General features: G+C 34.8%; 1 long non-coding RNA gene across 1 annotated transcript in view; it reads left to right on the forward strand.

The window, feature by feature from the left end:
* Positions 1–13,093: 13,093 nt before the first annotated feature.
* LOC125124348 (uncharacterized) overlaps positions 13,094–18,444 on the forward strand; it is a 114,312-nt gene continuing 108,961 nt past the window's right edge. Inside the window, exon 1 of the long non-coding RNA XR_007134280.1 lies at positions 13,094–13,175. This is a non-coding gene — a long non-coding RNA (uncharacterized LOC125124348). The remainder of the gene's footprint in view (positions 13,176–18,444) is intronic.

The following is an 18,444-nucleotide window of genomic DNA, read 5'->3' on the forward strand; positions in this document are numbered from 1 at the left end:
GGTACATGCACCTCATTGTTCATTGCAGCACTCTGTTCAGTAGCCAAGACAGGGAAGCATCCTGAATGGGACAAGAGGAATGAATAAAGAAGATGCAGTACATGTGTATATTGGAATATTACTCGGCCATAAAGAAGAATGAAATAATGCCATTTGCAGCAACATGGATGGACTTAGAGATTATCATACTAAGTAAAGTCAGTCATACAGATAAAGACAAACATTGTATCACTTATATGTAAAATCTAAAAAATGATACAAATGAACTTGCAGAGCAGAAATAGACTCATAGACTTTGAAAACAAACTTATGGTTGGGGAAGGGCACAGGTGGAGGGTAGGGATGAATTGGGGATTTTGGATTGGCATATGCACACAAGTGTATATAGAATAGATGGTCAATAGGGACCTGCTGTATAGTGCAGGGAATTCTACCCAGTATTCTGTGATAACCTATATAGGTAAAGAATATGAAAAGCAATAGATGTGCATATATGTATAACTGAATCACTTTGACATATGGCAGAGATTATCACATTATAAATCAACTATACTTCAGTAAAACTTTAAAGTAATGAAAAAATAAGTTTTTCAGTAGAAAGTAATACACTTATGTTCCCCAGAAGTAGTGTATATGTAGCTTTTTATAATTTTAAATGACTGCCTATTTTATGTTTAATATCATATTTAATCTTCAAATAACCAAGGATAAACTTAAAACTCTACAATTGAAAGATTTAACAATGAAGAAAGCATACTGATTTTCTTACAGCAGTTCATAGTTTTAATTATTTCTATCATTTAATAAATTTGTAATGCATCAGGAACTCTGCTGATTGGTTTATGTATTATCTCCTTTAATTTCACAGCAACCCCTAAAAGTAGGTATTTTGAATGGGGAAAGTAAAACTTAGAGCAATTACCTGAGTAATTGGCTGAAGACCACATTACGAGTGGTACAATAAGTGTATGAGTTTGATTTCAAATCCATTGGAATTGAAACTTAGAGCAATTACCTGAGTAATTGGCTGAAGACCACATTACGAGTGGTACAATAAGTGTATGAGTTTGATTTCAAATCCATTGGAATTGAAAGTTCTTGTTCTTAACACACACTAGCATGCTCTGGAGCTTGAGTGCAACTCTCCTAATAATGAATTCGTTTTTCCCTATTATATCATTCTTTCTGTCACAGCTACTATAGACCCCAAATCAATGAAGACAGTATAAATGAATTATAGATTTGTTTTAGTTAAACTAAATAAAGCATTATAAAATTTATGCAATAATAAATTATATAGTGAATTTTATTAATAATGCTCAAAAACAATTATCTGATTGGATTTTTTCTGTTTTACTGCTTTCTAGCTTGAAAAACAATAGCTTGACCATTACTTACATTGAGATTTGTTGTTTTACAAACTGTAACACTCAGAGGACAAATATTCACTCTTACTAAATAATATCTTTCCTCTATGCCATGCATACCATTATTCACAGGTATAGTCTAAAGAAATCCTTTTGGATTATGATGATATAAGTAGCTAGTGTATTAGAAAATCCACTGAAGAGCATAGTCTTGGAAAGGCCAAATAGGATGGTTTTGAGAAAATTCGTCCTTTTTTCTTTTCTTTAAAAAAAGGTCCTCACAATCACCCCTTACTCGTTGCACGGCAGAATTTGCAGTGCTTCTGTATGGGTGCTGTTTCTTTGTTCAATTTACTGGCCAGGTGACTGTATCATAAGAACACCATCACCAGCTCCACTCCTGGTACTAATTAGCACCCTGTTTTTTTGTCAGCTTCAGTCTAGTGGTAGGGACTTGAGTGGTTATAAATACTGTAATACTTTTTCACCTGTGAAAGTAGCGCTTCCCAAGACTAAGAAGAAAGCACAGCAGGTGGGAAGGCTGCATTATTGCCACCTGAGCTGCTCCTTTTTCTGGATAATTTCAAACTTTAACATCTGTTCTGAACACTACATTTATTAAACTAAATAACAAAAAACATTCATCTGTTCATAATAATCCTCCCAGGGGATACAGAATGGGATTTCCCTCTTTTTAAAAAAACTGAAACACAGTTGACAGAGTCTTATGTCTGTTTAATGTCAAGAAAAGCAGCCAGGGAAATAGGAAAGGGACTTAATAGGAAAGATTTTTTTCCCCTCTTTGACCGTGGTATGAGTGCTGCTGAGAATATGCTTATGTGTATTCTCCTACAATTTTTAATTACTGGGTTTAATTGTTGGCAGGTGGGTAAGAGTTCTGTAACATGTAATGTTTAATTGTTTATCCTTTGCTCTTTGTTAGAAATTGAATTCATTAGTTTGAAAATGAGACTCAAGAGGTCTGTTGTGGTAATGTGTTCTTTTTCCTGCTGGAGGACAAAATAAACTCAGATTATAAAGTTCCAGTTCTTGCAAGGTCAAAAAGTTTCCTCATAAATAGAAATCGCATGACTGTCAATGAATATGTAGGTCACCCAGATAACATTAGTAGGAAAATACAGCCATTTTAGATGGATGTAAAAGCCGTTTCTGAAACCGGCTTACAACCGGCTTACAACCGTCAATATTCCAACTTTTCTCTTGACCTTTATTATCACAGTTATGACTTAGACCTTCTTTCTCTCACCTCCCTCTTTTTCCTCTTAGTCTCCTAAAAAGATTTCATCTAGCTTCTGAATGGTTTCTCCTTTGACAAGGTTCTCACTTAGCATTCCCATACCTTGAAGCCTCAATTGTCTTTAGACCCTAACCTCTCACAGGCAGTGGAGCTCAAAAGAGGTGATTTGGCTTTTAGAAAAGGGGCCAAAAAAGTGGAAAAGTCTAAAGGGTTTCAGAGAAGTCAAAATAGACTGCTCATAGGAATATAAAGTCTGGAATTCCTGTTATGGCTCAGTGGGTTAAGGACCCAATGTTGTCTCTGTAAGAATGCAGGTTTGATCCCTGGCCTAGCTCAGTGTGTTAAGGATCTGGCATTGCTGCAAGTTGTGACATAGTTTGCAGATGCAGTTCCAATTCGACCCTAGCCCAGGAACTTCCATATGGCACAAATGTGACCACAGAAAGAAAAAAAAATTAATGAAAAAATAGAAAATCTGATGAAAGATGTGATTCTAGGTTATAAATGATCATAGTGTTGGAGGTAGTGTAAGATAACACTTAAATGGGAGCAGAAAGCTAGGGGATAATGTGGAGGATTGGCCTTTTGGAAGATGAGAAATAATATATTTGGTGAACATTGGCAAAAATATGCTCTGAGGATGTTAGTGAAGCATTCCATTTATTTTTTTATTTTTTATTTATTTATTTATTTATTTTTTTAGGGCTGCACCTGCCACATAAGGAAGTTCCCAGGTTAGGGGTTGAATTGGAGCTCCAGATGCAGGCCTACACCACAGCCACAGCAATGCAGGATCCTAGCCCTGTCTGCAACCTACACTACAGCTCCTTGCAGTGCTGGATCCTTAACCCACTGAATGAGGCCATAGATTGATCCCATATTCTCATGGATCCTAGTCAGGTTCGTTAACTGCTGAGCCACAAAGGGAACTCCTAGTGAAGCATTTGAAACAAGGGAAAGGAAAAGAATGTTCAGTCAGTATTTATTGGTCTTGTACCTACACTAATACTGTCCTTAGTATGCCCAGAGGGACTGTCACATGATCTGCATATCCACTTTCTCACTGTGACTCACATATGATCATGACCCATATGTGACTACTGGCTCCCCTGTCCAGGATCTATTTAAATGACAAATAAGAGCTTGACCCTTTATAAAATTATACCTGTGGTGTGAAATGAAATAAAACTACTGAGTGGTATGAATTACTACTTTGAATTTGACAAAAACGCCTTTTATTTAGCGAAGTTAAGCAAGAAATGCTATATTTCACTTGCAAAGAACTTCTATTTCTGGGTTTTATGAACCCAGTGGAGAAGTTAAGTTTTCCTGCAAAATTCTTCTTTATATTGGTGATTTGGATTCATGAACTACTGTAAAATGGCTTTATGATTGTTATTATTTGTAGGTACAAGAAAAAAATCATCTAACTAGATTTTTCTCTGTCAGACCAACACTGACCATTAATTCACATTCTCACACAGTTTTATCTTGTTCAGTTCAAAATGACTCAAGCTTATTGCTTTGGTATCTGTCTTCATATCATTCAAGAACATCTATATATTGTACTTCAGTTTACAACATCATTTATTGAATTTTCTTTAGAAGGGTTAAAGATTTAGTTCTGTTCTACCTACTACATATGAATGTTTCCATTTCTCCATATTCACAAAATATTATGGTATAAATTTGGGTATTTTGTCTCAGTTTTTCTTGTATTTGATACATAGTTCCTAGAATTTTTTTTTTTTATTAGGTACGCACCTGCAGCATATGGAAGTTACCAGGCTAGGGTTCAAATCAGAGCTGCAGCTGCCAGCCTACACCACAGCTGCACAGCAACACCAGATCCTAGCCGCATCTGTGACCTACACCACAGCTCATGAAAATGCCAGATCCTTAACCCACTGAGCAAGGCCAAGGATGGAACCCATGTCCTCATGGATACTAGTCCAGTTCATTACCACTGAGCCACGATGGGAACTCCAAAAACAAGGTATTTTCTATTTTGTTTGCAAGATCTGTCTCTATCATGGCTACTCATTAAATACCTATTTTGTGTGTGTGTGTGTGATGTGTATGTGGGATTTAGTGATACTTGAGAGATTAGAGCCTTTTCAAAGACATCAAAGGAAAAAAACTTTCTGGGCTTGATGTTAGAACAGCATGAAAACTCCTGATACTGACGTTTCTTAATAATTGCTTTCAATATTTTAGAATTCCGAGCCATTATATCGATGCAGAGAAAAAAATTATTCTCTAAGTTTGGCTCTCCATGACTTTATCTACCATCTACTTGATTCAAGAGAACAGAATATTTCTTTGTTGATTCAGATGGGTTAATATGAATTAACTAGAGCAACACTTCTGCTTAAGACAACTCCAATATAAGGAGATAGATTTCATTGTTTTAGAAGTTTTTCTGTTTAGTGATGCCTTTTTGTGCATGGATGGAATCCAGTTAGGACTACAGAAAAGGTCTTATGTACAAAATTTGGAGGATATTGGGGACCAAAGCAAACAACTGGTTATTCCCTCTCTTACCAAGGAGGTAACTGAATGACCTTTGTACCTCCTCTGTGTGGATCTCCGTGGAGAAACAAAAAGTGAAAAAAATAAGGCTTGTATGTCGCCAGCATATATGCTCATGTACTAAAATTCATGAACCATATTTGTGGGAAAGCTTCTTAGATTCTTTTATAGCAATTGTTTAAGTTTCTATTATTGGATTATTATAAATCTGATAGGTTATTTTCTGATCACCTCATTTTTGCTATTTCAAAAATTTATTAAAAGAAAAGAGGAGATTGCTGAATGCAGGTCAGCTGAAAGGACCTGATGTACCCTATCAGGTGTTGGGCTCCACAGTGTGGGCAGGTCTCTTTTTGACCAGAAAATCCATATAAATAAAGTGTATTATCTGAGTTTCAAAAGTAGGGCTAATCTTCTTTGACATAATTGATTTTTAGCAGTTTAAAATTAACCAGTGACTTATTAGATGAATTTAGTTGACATAAATCCAGTTGCACATGATTGTTAATAACTGAGATGACAAATGTATTAAACAGATCATGAAAAATTAGAAAAATAGCCCACAAAAGCTATAATTAGGTCAACAGGAAGTGACTGCTTGGAAATATATGAATCAAAAATTAACAATATGTATATGATTGGAAAAAAGCCTGGCTTGGGAGAAATGTGGCTGGAGATTACCTGACAGAAATAAAGAATATGAGAGAAATAAAGAGATATAAGAATGCTAAACCTTAAACTGAAATACATACATGAGTTTATAACATTCAAGCTTATTAAAAGTTAATTTAGTTCTATTTCTGATGGTTTAATTGATGAAGTTAACTAGAATTGAAAAAAGACCCTAGCCAAATGTTCAAATAAATATCAACTAATGGCTGAATTAGAACACACAAAGGGACAATGTTAAAATTCCCAAGTATTCACACTTACTCAAAGATTTTTAAAAAGTTTTCCATGCATCTTTTTCATAACAATAATTTAAATAATAAATTTTAAAAGTGATTTAGTGTTCCAGAATGGAATAATGAAAATTTAAAGTCCGCTCTTCTAGGTAATTGCATGTTTCATTTTTTTAAACATGTTGTAGGATGACATTTATACAACCTTTGTTTCATATTTTATATCTTTTCCTCACTGCTTTGCAATATGCTTTTACTTTATACACTATGTTTTGGTAGAGACTACTGGTTTTTAATGTTCTCGATTTGAATTGTGCTGATTTATCTTCATAAATAGGCCAAAGTCATAAAAGCATAGTTTAATATATTTTCTAAATAACTTGACATTATATAGTTATATCTTAAGTAAATTACTGCATAAACATTGTGATTCTTATGTGATATAGTTTTTTTGTGTATAAAACAGTGCAATAAAGATTTATAAAGTCTATAGTTTGTTTCTAAATGTCTTAAGCCCAGAATTTATTTTATGGTAAGTGGACTTGATTTATTACTTTTGAGAGAAATTTAGACATAGTTAATGATATCCTAAATAGTACTTGAAATTTGAAAACAGGTATTTGAAGTTTGGGAGTTGTCAAAGTGGTAAAACAAAAATATTTACACCCAAAGGTATACAAATCCCACTGTCTCATGCTACTTATTTTATGACAAGTGATTTATTTGTACTGAACATGTTTATCATGTGCATCTCTAATAAAGGCTAGACAGAGTAGGGAATAATCAGAGTCAGTTTCTTTTTTTTTATTTTAGGAATTTTTAGGAGGAAATATGTTGATAGTGCATCAGAAATTTCCTAGCATTTTTGGTAAAGCTGAATCTGAGAAAAACATATACATATTGGATTTAGAATATTTGTGTTGCACATTTAGATTTTAAAATAAAGTAGATTATATCCTTATCATAGACAAGCATATATTTTGAGTTGTAGTTCTCAGTTTCATTCAGTCCATGCTTCCTATTTTGTCCATGTTCTCTATTTACAGTCATAGAATTCTTCCTTCAATTCCCCAAATTCCAATACACTCCTCCAACCTATCTGGAGAAACACTAATTTAGAATGTGACTCTGAAAGCAATGAGTTAGTTTTTCTTTGGGGAGCCGCCACTTTTAGTCCATGCAGTTTAGGTGAGCTGATTCCAATCTAACCTAAAAAATCGAGAGTGGCTCACATGGATTTTTTTTAATTCCTAGTTGCAGTTTAGAGATTGGTATATGAAGAAAATAGGTGCATAAGATTCAGTTTCAGGGAGAACTTTGGCATGGACTTAGAATGAAGAAGCTTTATTTATTTGTTTGTTTGTTTTTGTGGGATTATATTGTTAGGATAATGCAAGGCTGAAAATGTCAATAGTCATGCTTACATTACAGCCATCTCAAAGCAAAACTGAGCCAAGAGGTAGGAAATGATGGACTACTGATCATGTTATTTGAGGCTCTGGGTCCACCTGTGTCTGAAACTAACATTTTCTCTGAAATTTTCAGTTATAGAAAATAGCAAATTAATACCTCTCCCTTTTTTTATTTGCTTTAGTTTTTTTCTTTGACTTTCTTTACATTGCAAGCAAAACATACTGACTGCCACAGAAGTGACTTGTGGGAATATACACATTCCAGTAATTAATTCTTTACTTATCTATTTGTCACAGGTACATAAAATGCAATAAAATTTTCCTCTAGCTCATTCCCTTTCTTATCCACAAACTCCCTAGCACCATGAATACTGATTACATATTTAATAACCATAATATAAATTATACTTGAATAAAAATAATTACTTTCTTCAGATTGAATACTAACAATCATGTCCTCTTAAACCAGTGTAGTTAGCTTATTATCCTAGTTACCTGTAGCCTCTTTATTATTGAAACTGGTATTATTCTTTCATGCTCAGTTTATGGTTCACCTCTTAATTCATGGTGTAACTGTGGCTAGAATATTTTATTCCCTCTTATCTCTCTTTTTTTTAACAACTGAGTTTCTGTTTTTGCTGTGTTTTTTTTTAACTTCCCTTTCCTTTCTCATATATCTGCCATATTCCTCAATAATAACCCTTAACTTACCCCTTTGTCACAGTTGCTCCTTTGCTGATGCCCTTTCTCCTTTTTCTTTTTCCCTGCACTAATTTTAAAGCATCTTCCAGGAGATATGTGTATGGAAGGGGTTTTGTGGACTAGGTATATTTGAATTTCTGAGTATGGTGTATTAGCACATAGTAGACATTCAGAAACTGTTTATTGAAATGATAATAACTTAACCTTATTAAAATAACATTCTAGGGTTCTAAGAAAATTAATGCTCATTCAAAGCTGCTTGATTTATGCCCAGAGAGCAGATTAAACAAGGAGAGAGCAAATTTATTAATCTTACCTTCAACATATAGTTAATTTTGATGATGCCGCCTAATCACTTGCTGCTACTTAGAAGGTAGTCACAGACATGTCTTTTCTTTTTAGTGAGGTTAGATCTTTTTACAAATGCTCTGAGAGCTGAACAGAGAGACTGCAAATGGTGGTAAGGAATTGTCTATCTTTCAGTACAAGTTCCTTTTGTGAAGTATTTGAGACTCTTGGGAGATTATTTAGGAATAAAAAGGCAGCCATACCTTTACATTATAATATTCCTGTTCTCTATTTCAGATCCTCTCCCATGGTCATTGACTGAGTTCTGTCTTACAGAGCCTAAGGAGACCTCTAATGGCCTAGCTTCTTATTTCTTAGTCAATATTCAGTCTACCTGCACTTGAATCCTAAGTTAGGTTAGAATTTTCATCATTCATCTCTATACATTCGTAATACCTAGATTGCTTTGTACCTTAAGTGTATAGTTAGATCTGCTGTGTCTGGTTCAACCTCTGGCCAATATTTCCTTTTGTATGCTCTCAGGGTATTGAATATCTATAGAGGTGTTGATTTGATTTCCTGTGGCCTCTAACTTACTTTTTAAAAACTGAAGTAGAGTTAATTTACAATGTTGTGTTAATTTCAAGTGTAAAGGTGACTTAGTTATACATACATATATAAAAAATTTTTCAGATTCTTTCCCATTATAGCTTATTACAAGATATTGAGTTTAGTTCCCTGTACTATACAGTAGGTCTTTGTTGCCTATCTACTTTATATATAGTACTGTGTGTATGTTAATCCCAAACTCCTAATTTATCCCCATTTCACCCCCCCTTTGGTAACCATAAGTTTGTTTTCTATTTCTTTGGGTCTCTTTCTGATTTGTAAATAAGTTCATCTGTACCATTTTTAAAAGATTTTACATGCAAGTGATATCTTATGGTATTTATCTTCCTCTGTGACTTACTTTACTTAGTATAATAATCTATAGGTCTGTTTTGCTGTAAATGCTGTCATTTCATTCTTTTTTATGGTTGTGTAAGAATTCATTGTATAAATGTACCACATCTTTATCCATTCCTCTGCTGATGGACGTTTAGGTTGCTTCCATGTTTTGGCTGTTGTAAATAGTGCTGCTGTGAACATTGGGGTGCATGTGTCTTTTTGAATTAGAATTTTCTCCAGATGTATGCCTAGAAGTGGGATTAAAGGATCATATGGTAACTCTAGTTTTTTTAAGGAGCCTCCATTCTAATTGCTTTTTAGCTCACTGTGAGTACCAAGACTTGTTATATGTTTCAATTTCATGGTAATAGTTTTTCTCAATTCCTATTGCTTCAATCTTTTAATCTCATTTTTAATTGATTGAATTTTCTCAGATAATCTTACCCTCTCTTTCACAAAAAGGATAGAGGCCACCACTTTAGTCACAGCTTCGCCCATCTACCCTCTTTGCTTTCACAAGTACCATTTGTTGATATTCATCTTTCTTCCTTTCTTTTCCTGTTTGAGAAAAATGTGCTGTGTTTTCTTTTTAGGACTAGTGACAAACCATTTGCTCATTCATTCTCTTCTTGACCTACAGCATCTTCAGTCTTTCCACCTCCAAACTTTTCTTCCCTATGACCACAAATGTACAAATATACAAGGGTCTTGCATCCTTTCACAATTGACAAAGTTTTGGATTTATAATTTACAACCATTGCCTCTTCATAATTATGTATGCTAAGCTATTGTTTATTTAGCTCTGTTATCTTGAGTCTGCTGAAACTCTTTCCTTAATTCATGATAGGATCCTAACTGCCAAATCCAGCAAGTTTTTCTTCACTTTTGCTCTCTGAACATTTGGATTCGTTTGCTTTCTTGTCATTAAAATTCTTTCTCCCTTTGCTACAGCATCCTGAGAAAATCATTTTTTCTTCACACTACACTCTTCCTTCAACTCCCCATTCTCATGCCTACTTTATTTTTACCCTACATTTGCTTGGGGACCTTATATACTGCTGGGAGAGTCATCTTTTAAAATATACTACATTATTATGGCACTGTGATGCTTGAAAACTGGAGTAAGGTCTAAACATTATGATCAAGACTGGCAATCAGTGGTAGCAATCTTGGCCTGGCCTACCTCCCCCACCTACCTTAGCTTACCTAACCCTATCCCAACAGGGATCCTGTGCTCCCGCCAATTAATTTGCTCACTTTGCTCAAATAGTTCCCATGGTTAGAATTCCTTTTAATCACCTAAAATTTCTATAACTGGGGAAAGATGCTCTTAGAAGCTACCACAAAAATTTTATGAAAATTTCCAAGCATCTCTGATGAACAGAAATATTAAATCATTCCTGCTTGTTTTGAAAAATTTCCTTCATTTAAAGGGGGGAAGATAATATTCATTAACTTTCAGATGAGATGTGGCCAGTCTGCGCTATTGAATATTTAAAGTGTGTCAGAACTGAGCTAGGCTTAGGGATTCCTTTAATGAAAAAGCAGTCAGTCTGCTCCAGAGCATCTCACAGTTAGGATAAGCATTAGAGCATCAAGCATCTGAAAGCTTTAACCAATTTGGATAGGTTACTTTAAAAAATAATTAAAATACTCCTACTCATGGGTGCTAAGTAGATATTTTATTAGTATTCTTAAAATTATGGCAAGCTCTTTTTTTTTTTAACCAAAAGCAGTGACACTTTTGGCTAAACATGTGACATGTAATTATTTTCCATGATGTATTGCTTCTTATCCAGTTCTAGAATATGGAAAAATCCAGGTTTGTGAGTTTATAATTACTTTATGACTTACTAGCTTACTAAATCAAAATCATATCCATTCCTATTTGAAGGTTTTTTGATAAGAGAATCATATATGCTATAGAAAAAATATGCTAGGAGATCCCGTCGTGGCACAGTGGTTAAGGAGTCCGACTAGGAACCACGAGGTTGCGGGTTCGGTCCCTGCCCTTGCTCAGTGGGTTAACCATCCGGTGTTGCCCTGAGCTGTAGTGTAGGTTACAGACGCGGCTCGGATCCCGCGTTGCTGTGGCTCTGGCGAAGGTTGGCGGCTACAGCTCTGATTAGACCCCTAGCCTGGGAACCTCCATATGCCACGGGAGTGGCCAAAAAATAGCAAAAAGACAAAAAAAAAAAAGAAAAAATAATGTTAGATATGTATTTATTACCTGATGGAAGTACAAACGTAGGATCCTTCGAATGAAGTATTTTTACCTAATACACAGTTAATCTATTTCTTTAAGTATTAGTTTCAGTTGTTATGGTAGGATAAATATGTAATATTACATCAGGACATCATATCCACAGTGAAACAGGAACTCTCACGGTGTGTGTGCCAGACATTGGGCATTAGTTATAAATGCCAGAGTTTTCATACCTCAGTTTAAAATGTGTATATACTGACATTTATGGGTCTCCATGTATTGTATAGTTTACAACCATCACAAAAATAACTGCAGTGAGTAGCAAGACAAATTTAATTTTTTTATTTTAAAATTCAGTTATACTTCTTTGTGAAGAATCATTATTAATTTATCTGGTGAATTCAAATGATTTAAAATGCTGTTTTGATACAATCATATTTTATATACTGCAAATTAACTGTCCTAAATTTTCTCGCATTCTTTATATGAAAAAATGAAAATATCTATTTTATGTATTATATTTTAAATATATATGTGTTTATAATTTTCTTTCTTTTACATTACTCTTTAACAATTGTCAAGGTTAGTTTTAAATGAACTATGTCTGCCTCCAGAATAGTTTAAAAATCTTGGTGTATTTTATAACACTATTTTGAAACATTTTCCATACTGACTCAGAAATGAACAGTGGTTGAAGGGTTACATTATAGATCCTAAAGAATCTAAAATACAGGTTCTTCTTATTTCATACAATTTTGAGAGTGCTGTGTACCAATGTACAGGTCACAAAGCTTCCTCATGGTTTACCCCTTACCTAGTGAGCATATTTGTGGGGGTAATGAGGGCATATCTACCACAAAAATCTTCCACTAGTATCCATTCTAAGATTGTGAAGAATTATCATTGTGGTTGGATTTGGAACACATGTGAACTTTGTGGCCTTTATCAAAAGTCTAAAGTTTCAGTAGTTATGCATTCTTTATCATTCTGTGGTCCTCTGGGGTGTATATTTGACTTCAAAGATAGTTTGGCACAGGAGCGAGGCAAAGAAAACCTTTATGTACCACAGTAGTGACTCTTTCCCAAGTGGCTCTGACTCACTAGAAATCTGATTGCCTTCCTTGCATCCTATGTAAATGCTTTTTTAAATTTTTAACTGAGAGTCATTCTCCCTCGATACAGAACTGCTTTGGACAACAAGGCCTCTGATCTGAACCCAAATGTCATTTCTTATATGTTTAGGGATCTAATGAGGCATTGATAGTATGTCTGAAAAATCCCTAAAGGAAAATATCTTTGAAATTACTATTTCTCCTGATAGGAACATTATGTAAATGCGTGGTTGAAAAGGCTGGTCCAGTCTTTGAAATGCCTAAATGTATAGTATATGGAGGGGAGATAAGAAAATGGTTTTCAAGAACAATGAATTGTTCATTGTGCACCTAACCAACTCCTACAAATAGCTAACCTTCTCTATTCTATTCACAGAAATGCCATCCTCTGCCTAGGACCAGCTGAACACACAGGGCTAATAGGCTGCTAACCTTCTCTACTTGTCTGGTATGTTTGCACAGCTCTACTATCAATTGGCTACATTCTTACCACAGTGTATTCCCAAACCAGTTATGTCAGTTATTATTATTATTATTTAATTTGCTTGATAATATATGAGTTAATGTAGTGTGAGTGTGAAAAGAGAGTTGTTTCCATGTAACTAATTAGAATTCTCCGGAAAGTCTTGATAAAGGTGATTTGCTAAACATACCATGTTTGCTGTCAAATTAGGTGTGAGCAAGCCAAATATAAACAACTGGAGTAAAATGTAGAGTTTTTTTTGCTGGCATTTAAAAATTCTTACTTAAAAAACAGTAGGAATATTATAATTTAGTTGTATAGCTAGTGAAAAGTAGGAAAATGGGGAATTAAAATCAGATTCTTATTTTAAGACCTTGTTCTACATCAAAAAATTAGATAATTACTGTGTTTTGTTTGTCACAAAAAGTGAAACATTTAAGATAGTATGTATGTTTTCCTTAATTTCCTTTTTCAGTTACCTGACCAATCCTGTTCTAGGTAATTAATGTAAGACTCTCTCTACTGTAAATGCTTTGTTCCAAGTATCTCTTATGCTGCTGCTTTAACCTTGGAATCCTCAAATCTCCACAGTAGATGGATATATATAGATCCTTCTGACTGGAGCTTCTACTACCTTCCCAGCATCATCCCCCATCTTTTCCCCAGATACTGAAGTTATAGCCACATCTCACTTTGGACTACTTACTCATCATGTTGTAGACTTTTTGCTTCTGATCACAATAGGATTCAGTCAGCCTTCCACCCACCTAATCCATCTGTTTTGTCCATTAGCCAAGTATGTCTCCAATATTCCAGATCATATTTTCACCTACTCCGTAAAATCATCCAAGCTGGGAATTCCTTTAGTCTTACTCCTATAAGAGTTAAGTACTTGGTGGATCTCCTGAGGGTTTGATCCCTGGCCCAGCACAGTGGGTTAAGGATCTGGAGTTGTCACAGCTTCAGCTTAGGTCGAGACTGAGGCGTGGATCTGATCCCTGCCTGGGAGCTCCATGCCTCAATTTATGAGGCAGCCAAAAATTGAAAAAAAAAAAAAAAAAGAGTAAGTACTTAGTTTTAGCACTTATCACTCACATTGCAAGATGATTTTTTTTATGCAGCATTTGTCTCAACCGGAGTCTAAGCCCATTAAAGGGGAAAGAAACATTGTATTGATTGTTTCTGTATCCCCAAATCCTAGCAAATGCTAGGTATTTGGTAATGTGTATAGAATGAAGCAGCAAAGAGATCGAATTTGTATCAAATTGAACTAGCAACTAAAATCTTCAGAGAATAAGGCCTCCCTCAGAAGCTAGTGAACTTCTTGGTCTTTCCACCTTTAATTACTTTCTCTCTTTTTTTCCTTTTACTATAAAATTTATCTTCTCAACTTCTATACTTCTCATTAATCTTAAACCTGCTGTATTTCAATTTTGACCCCACAAATTTATGGGAGATTTTTAAGAAGATGGTAAACAACTACTGATAGGGAATTCCAGAAGGAATTAAACTATCAGATGGTAGGTTTGACCAGATTAAATTTAAGGTTTCTTCTTGTTCTGGTATTCTGTGAGTTATCTTTCAGCAGGTATTAGTTCCCTCACAAATTATGGTGCCCTTCACATTCCACCATATGGGCTGTCACTATTCTACTTGGTAAGCATGACTCTCTTATAGAGGCCTGTTTCATCATCTAATTAGTAATAAACAAGAGCAAGAGGGTGAAGTACCACTTAGCATCCTACTACCTCATAACAAATACGCAGCCAATTGGATGGGCTCTGCAGAACTGGAAGTTGGCTGTGCAGATGGCAGGGCGTGTTCATATGTTTGCACATAGTACTTTGTCATCTGAGATTAGCAGAATGATAAAATCAAAATGAGACAGAGAGAGAGAGAGAAAAACAAAATGTAATAGGTTAACCATCTATAAAGTGAAATAAGAATGCCCTAAAAACTTAATAAAAACCCCATTTGAAGGTATGTGGTCCAGAAGCACAGTTATATCTGTTAACCCAACAAAATTACATTTCATTCCAAGTCCTTATCTAACAAAGCTACATATATCAGACACTTAAAATGACTCATGTTATTAGCACCAGCTATTGGATGAAGAAGCCAACCATCTTCCTTAAGCTTAGCCATTAGCTGTGTCTATAATTTGTAGTTAGATATGACTAATTCAATGTCCTTGAATTAGTGAAACATTCTGGTAAATAAAATTAATTGATGAAATTTAGATATATAATTTAATACATCCAAAAATGAGTCACATGGAAGGCAAAAATTAATCCATATTCATACCAAAATTACCCATTGGCTCATTGACATCAGGGAGCAAAATAATTCTGGGATCGAGAGGAATTCAGGTTAGAGACAAGGGAATTTTACTGCTACACAATTACCTTGTGGCCCGAAGAGGCCAGTGTCTTGCCCTAGGCAATCCTGTCACTCTCAAGTATTCCAAAGCCCTAAACAATTCACTCATTTCTCTTCCAAAATTGTATGCATAGATGATAATCCAGGGGAACTGGGGAGCTCCAGATGCCCTATTATTAATATCTGGCATACAATATTTCATTCATAAAGTAATGACTTTGATTCCTTGGACCCTCAGCAAAAACTAAAACAAATGTGACTACACTTTTTAATAAGTGACAAATCTCTCCTTCCTCCCTTTTGGTATTCACTATGATGTCATTAATCAGTGCTGAAATCCTGATAATAAATCTTGATGTTCCCACGAATGCAAAAATGCATTATTCCTCTCTTGTCCAGTATTCTGATGCAACATTCTTTGTTAGAAACAACTGGAAGGGTCTAGGAGAAACATTTATTGTAAATTCAGATATTCAACTTTTCACTTTTGAAACCATTATGATTATCTTGGGATCTCATTAAGAACTATGAAGATTTTGTCTATTGTTCCTGGAAGGAAAATAAAATTCCTTCATTTTGATTTTGAACCTGTAGTCTAGGAATTTTTGATTTTTCAATCTATATATTATGAATATACATATTTGCCAATTCTAGACTCCACTGCAGATGATGGACAGAAAAAGAGAGAAACAATCATGTATATTTGATCTGTCTCCTAAAGAGAACATTATCCATCTGTTCTTAATAAACTGTAATCAGCCCTATTTATTTTTGACTTTTTTTCTAAAAGAAACTGACAAAGATAAAATAAAAGATGCATTTAGGATTTGAGAAAAATAGCTTCCTCATTATGAATCTCTACTAGATCAAATTTCTACCATGTCATAGATCACATAATGAAAGCAGTATCAACAGATTAAAATAATACTTGCACAATCTGCAATCAAAATGGGTACAGTTGGCATTTGATGTCTGACACTCATATTTTGCAAATGTATTTTTTAAAATCAAAGTAATAGTGATATCTACTTGCTAAAAAAATTTAAATGCATTTATAAAATTAAGTTTAGAATGAGTTTTCTCCTGTACCATATCCCAGATCTTGTTTCTGGAGGAACTACATTCAATTCTTTGAGGTGTTTTATTCCTGATATTCACCTCATGTTTCTAAATTAAATGAGTTCATATGCGTATGCTCTTTTTCTTTTAATATTGTCCCAGTAAACTTAAATTGTAATATTTGATTAAGCTAATGTTCAGTCTTTATATAAATGATTATATGAATACTGTATACTAATTTGTCAAGGATCATACTCATACATCTGCTTACCTTTCCATTAATGTAGATTTTTTTGGTTTTCCTGAAGTTGAAAATTGCCTCACTTTTAAAATTTTCTAATTATCAATAATTTCTTACAAGCACTTCCATGAAACTGTGGAAGGTACTCTTGGTACCTCTTTCTACATGGTAAAACATATCACATAATCTTATTGCTTGCTTGCTCCTTCCTTCCTTCCTTCCCAAAAGACATCTTACTTGGAGCCCTCCCAGTCTCACTGTATGTACAAAGTGACTTATGCTGCGCACACCTGGGTGTATGTTTATGCAGACTATGACCACTCCAACTACTCCAACCAGGTTGTATGTTGCAGTAACCCTAAACTCCTTTGTACATCTCATTACTTGTTTCACATCGTTCTTCAGGCCTGATGCACAATTTGTCCTCAGTCTTCTCTTTACCAATATTGTGAATATTCCCTTTATCTCTGTTTGTTTCCTGTTTACTCAATTTTAGGCTTTCCTTATTCTTGGTTATCTACATCATTTTAGTGGATATTTTAGGGAATCATGCAAAGAATGTAAAGCTTGCACATTTAACAGTATTTTCATTCTATTCTTAGACTTGCTTGATAGTTTGATTGGTTATAAAATGATAGTTTGGGATATTTTCCTCGGACTTCTGTAGCACTTCTTCCGGTTGATGCTGAGAATCCCAGTGCTATGATGTATCTTGATTCTTTGCACATATTTGCCTTGCTCAGTGGGTCAAGAATCTGGCATTGCTGTGAGCTGTGGTGTAGGTCGCAGACGTGGCTCGGATCTGCGTTGCTGTGGCTCTGGCGTAGGCCGGGCAGCAACAGCTCTGGTTGGACCCCTAGCCTGGGAACTTCTATGTGCTGAGGGTGTGGCCCAAAAAAGAAAAAAAATCTTTCTGAAGATAGACTCAATCAGGTCTTCTAAACTTTCTGATAAAACTTATATTTTAGCTATTCTGTTTTAACATTTCCATGTGCTTTTTCTTTTTTGTATACTCCATTAAAAAAAATGCACTTTTTTTTTGTTTTGAGGATGAAATAGCTTCTTTTATCTTTCAGATAATGTTTTTTATCTAATTATATTTTCTCTGTTTTTGCCAAGTTCCTTTAATATGCTGTCTCTTTTGCATGTTGAAGGCTCTTTTCAAATCTCTTTTGGTTCTTGGCAACCTTTCAAATTTAGGCATTAACACTAAAAAATTGATGGGAAATGTTAGGGTGTGTGTGTGTGTGTGTGTGTGTGTGTGTGTGTGGGTGTGCTTGTGTGTGTGTGCATGCGTGAGGAGTAGGTGTTATTTATATAAAGTGGGTCTAACAGAGATCCAGAAGATTCATTCTGGGCCCTCCGAATGTCTTGTCAGCCTTTTCTCTGATAATTTTCTCCAGAAATCTATTCACTCTACTGCTAGAGGATCTGGCTGCTGGCATAATGAGAGTGTAAGTGGGGGAAAGGGCTGAAAACCCTCATTATTCAGTAAATAGAAATTGACATTATTCTTCTCAACCCTGCCTCCCCCATGTTTTTAATCTTCTCTGATTAATTTCTTTAAAGACTGAA

The sequence above is a fragment of the Phacochoerus africanus genome, chromosome 4 (assembly GCF_016906955.1).
Source record: "Phacochoerus africanus isolate WHEZ1 chromosome 4, ROS_Pafr_v1, whole genome shotgun sequence".
Classification (NCBI taxonomy): Eukaryota; Metazoa; Chordata; class Mammalia; order Artiodactyla; family Suidae; genus Phacochoerus; species Phacochoerus africanus.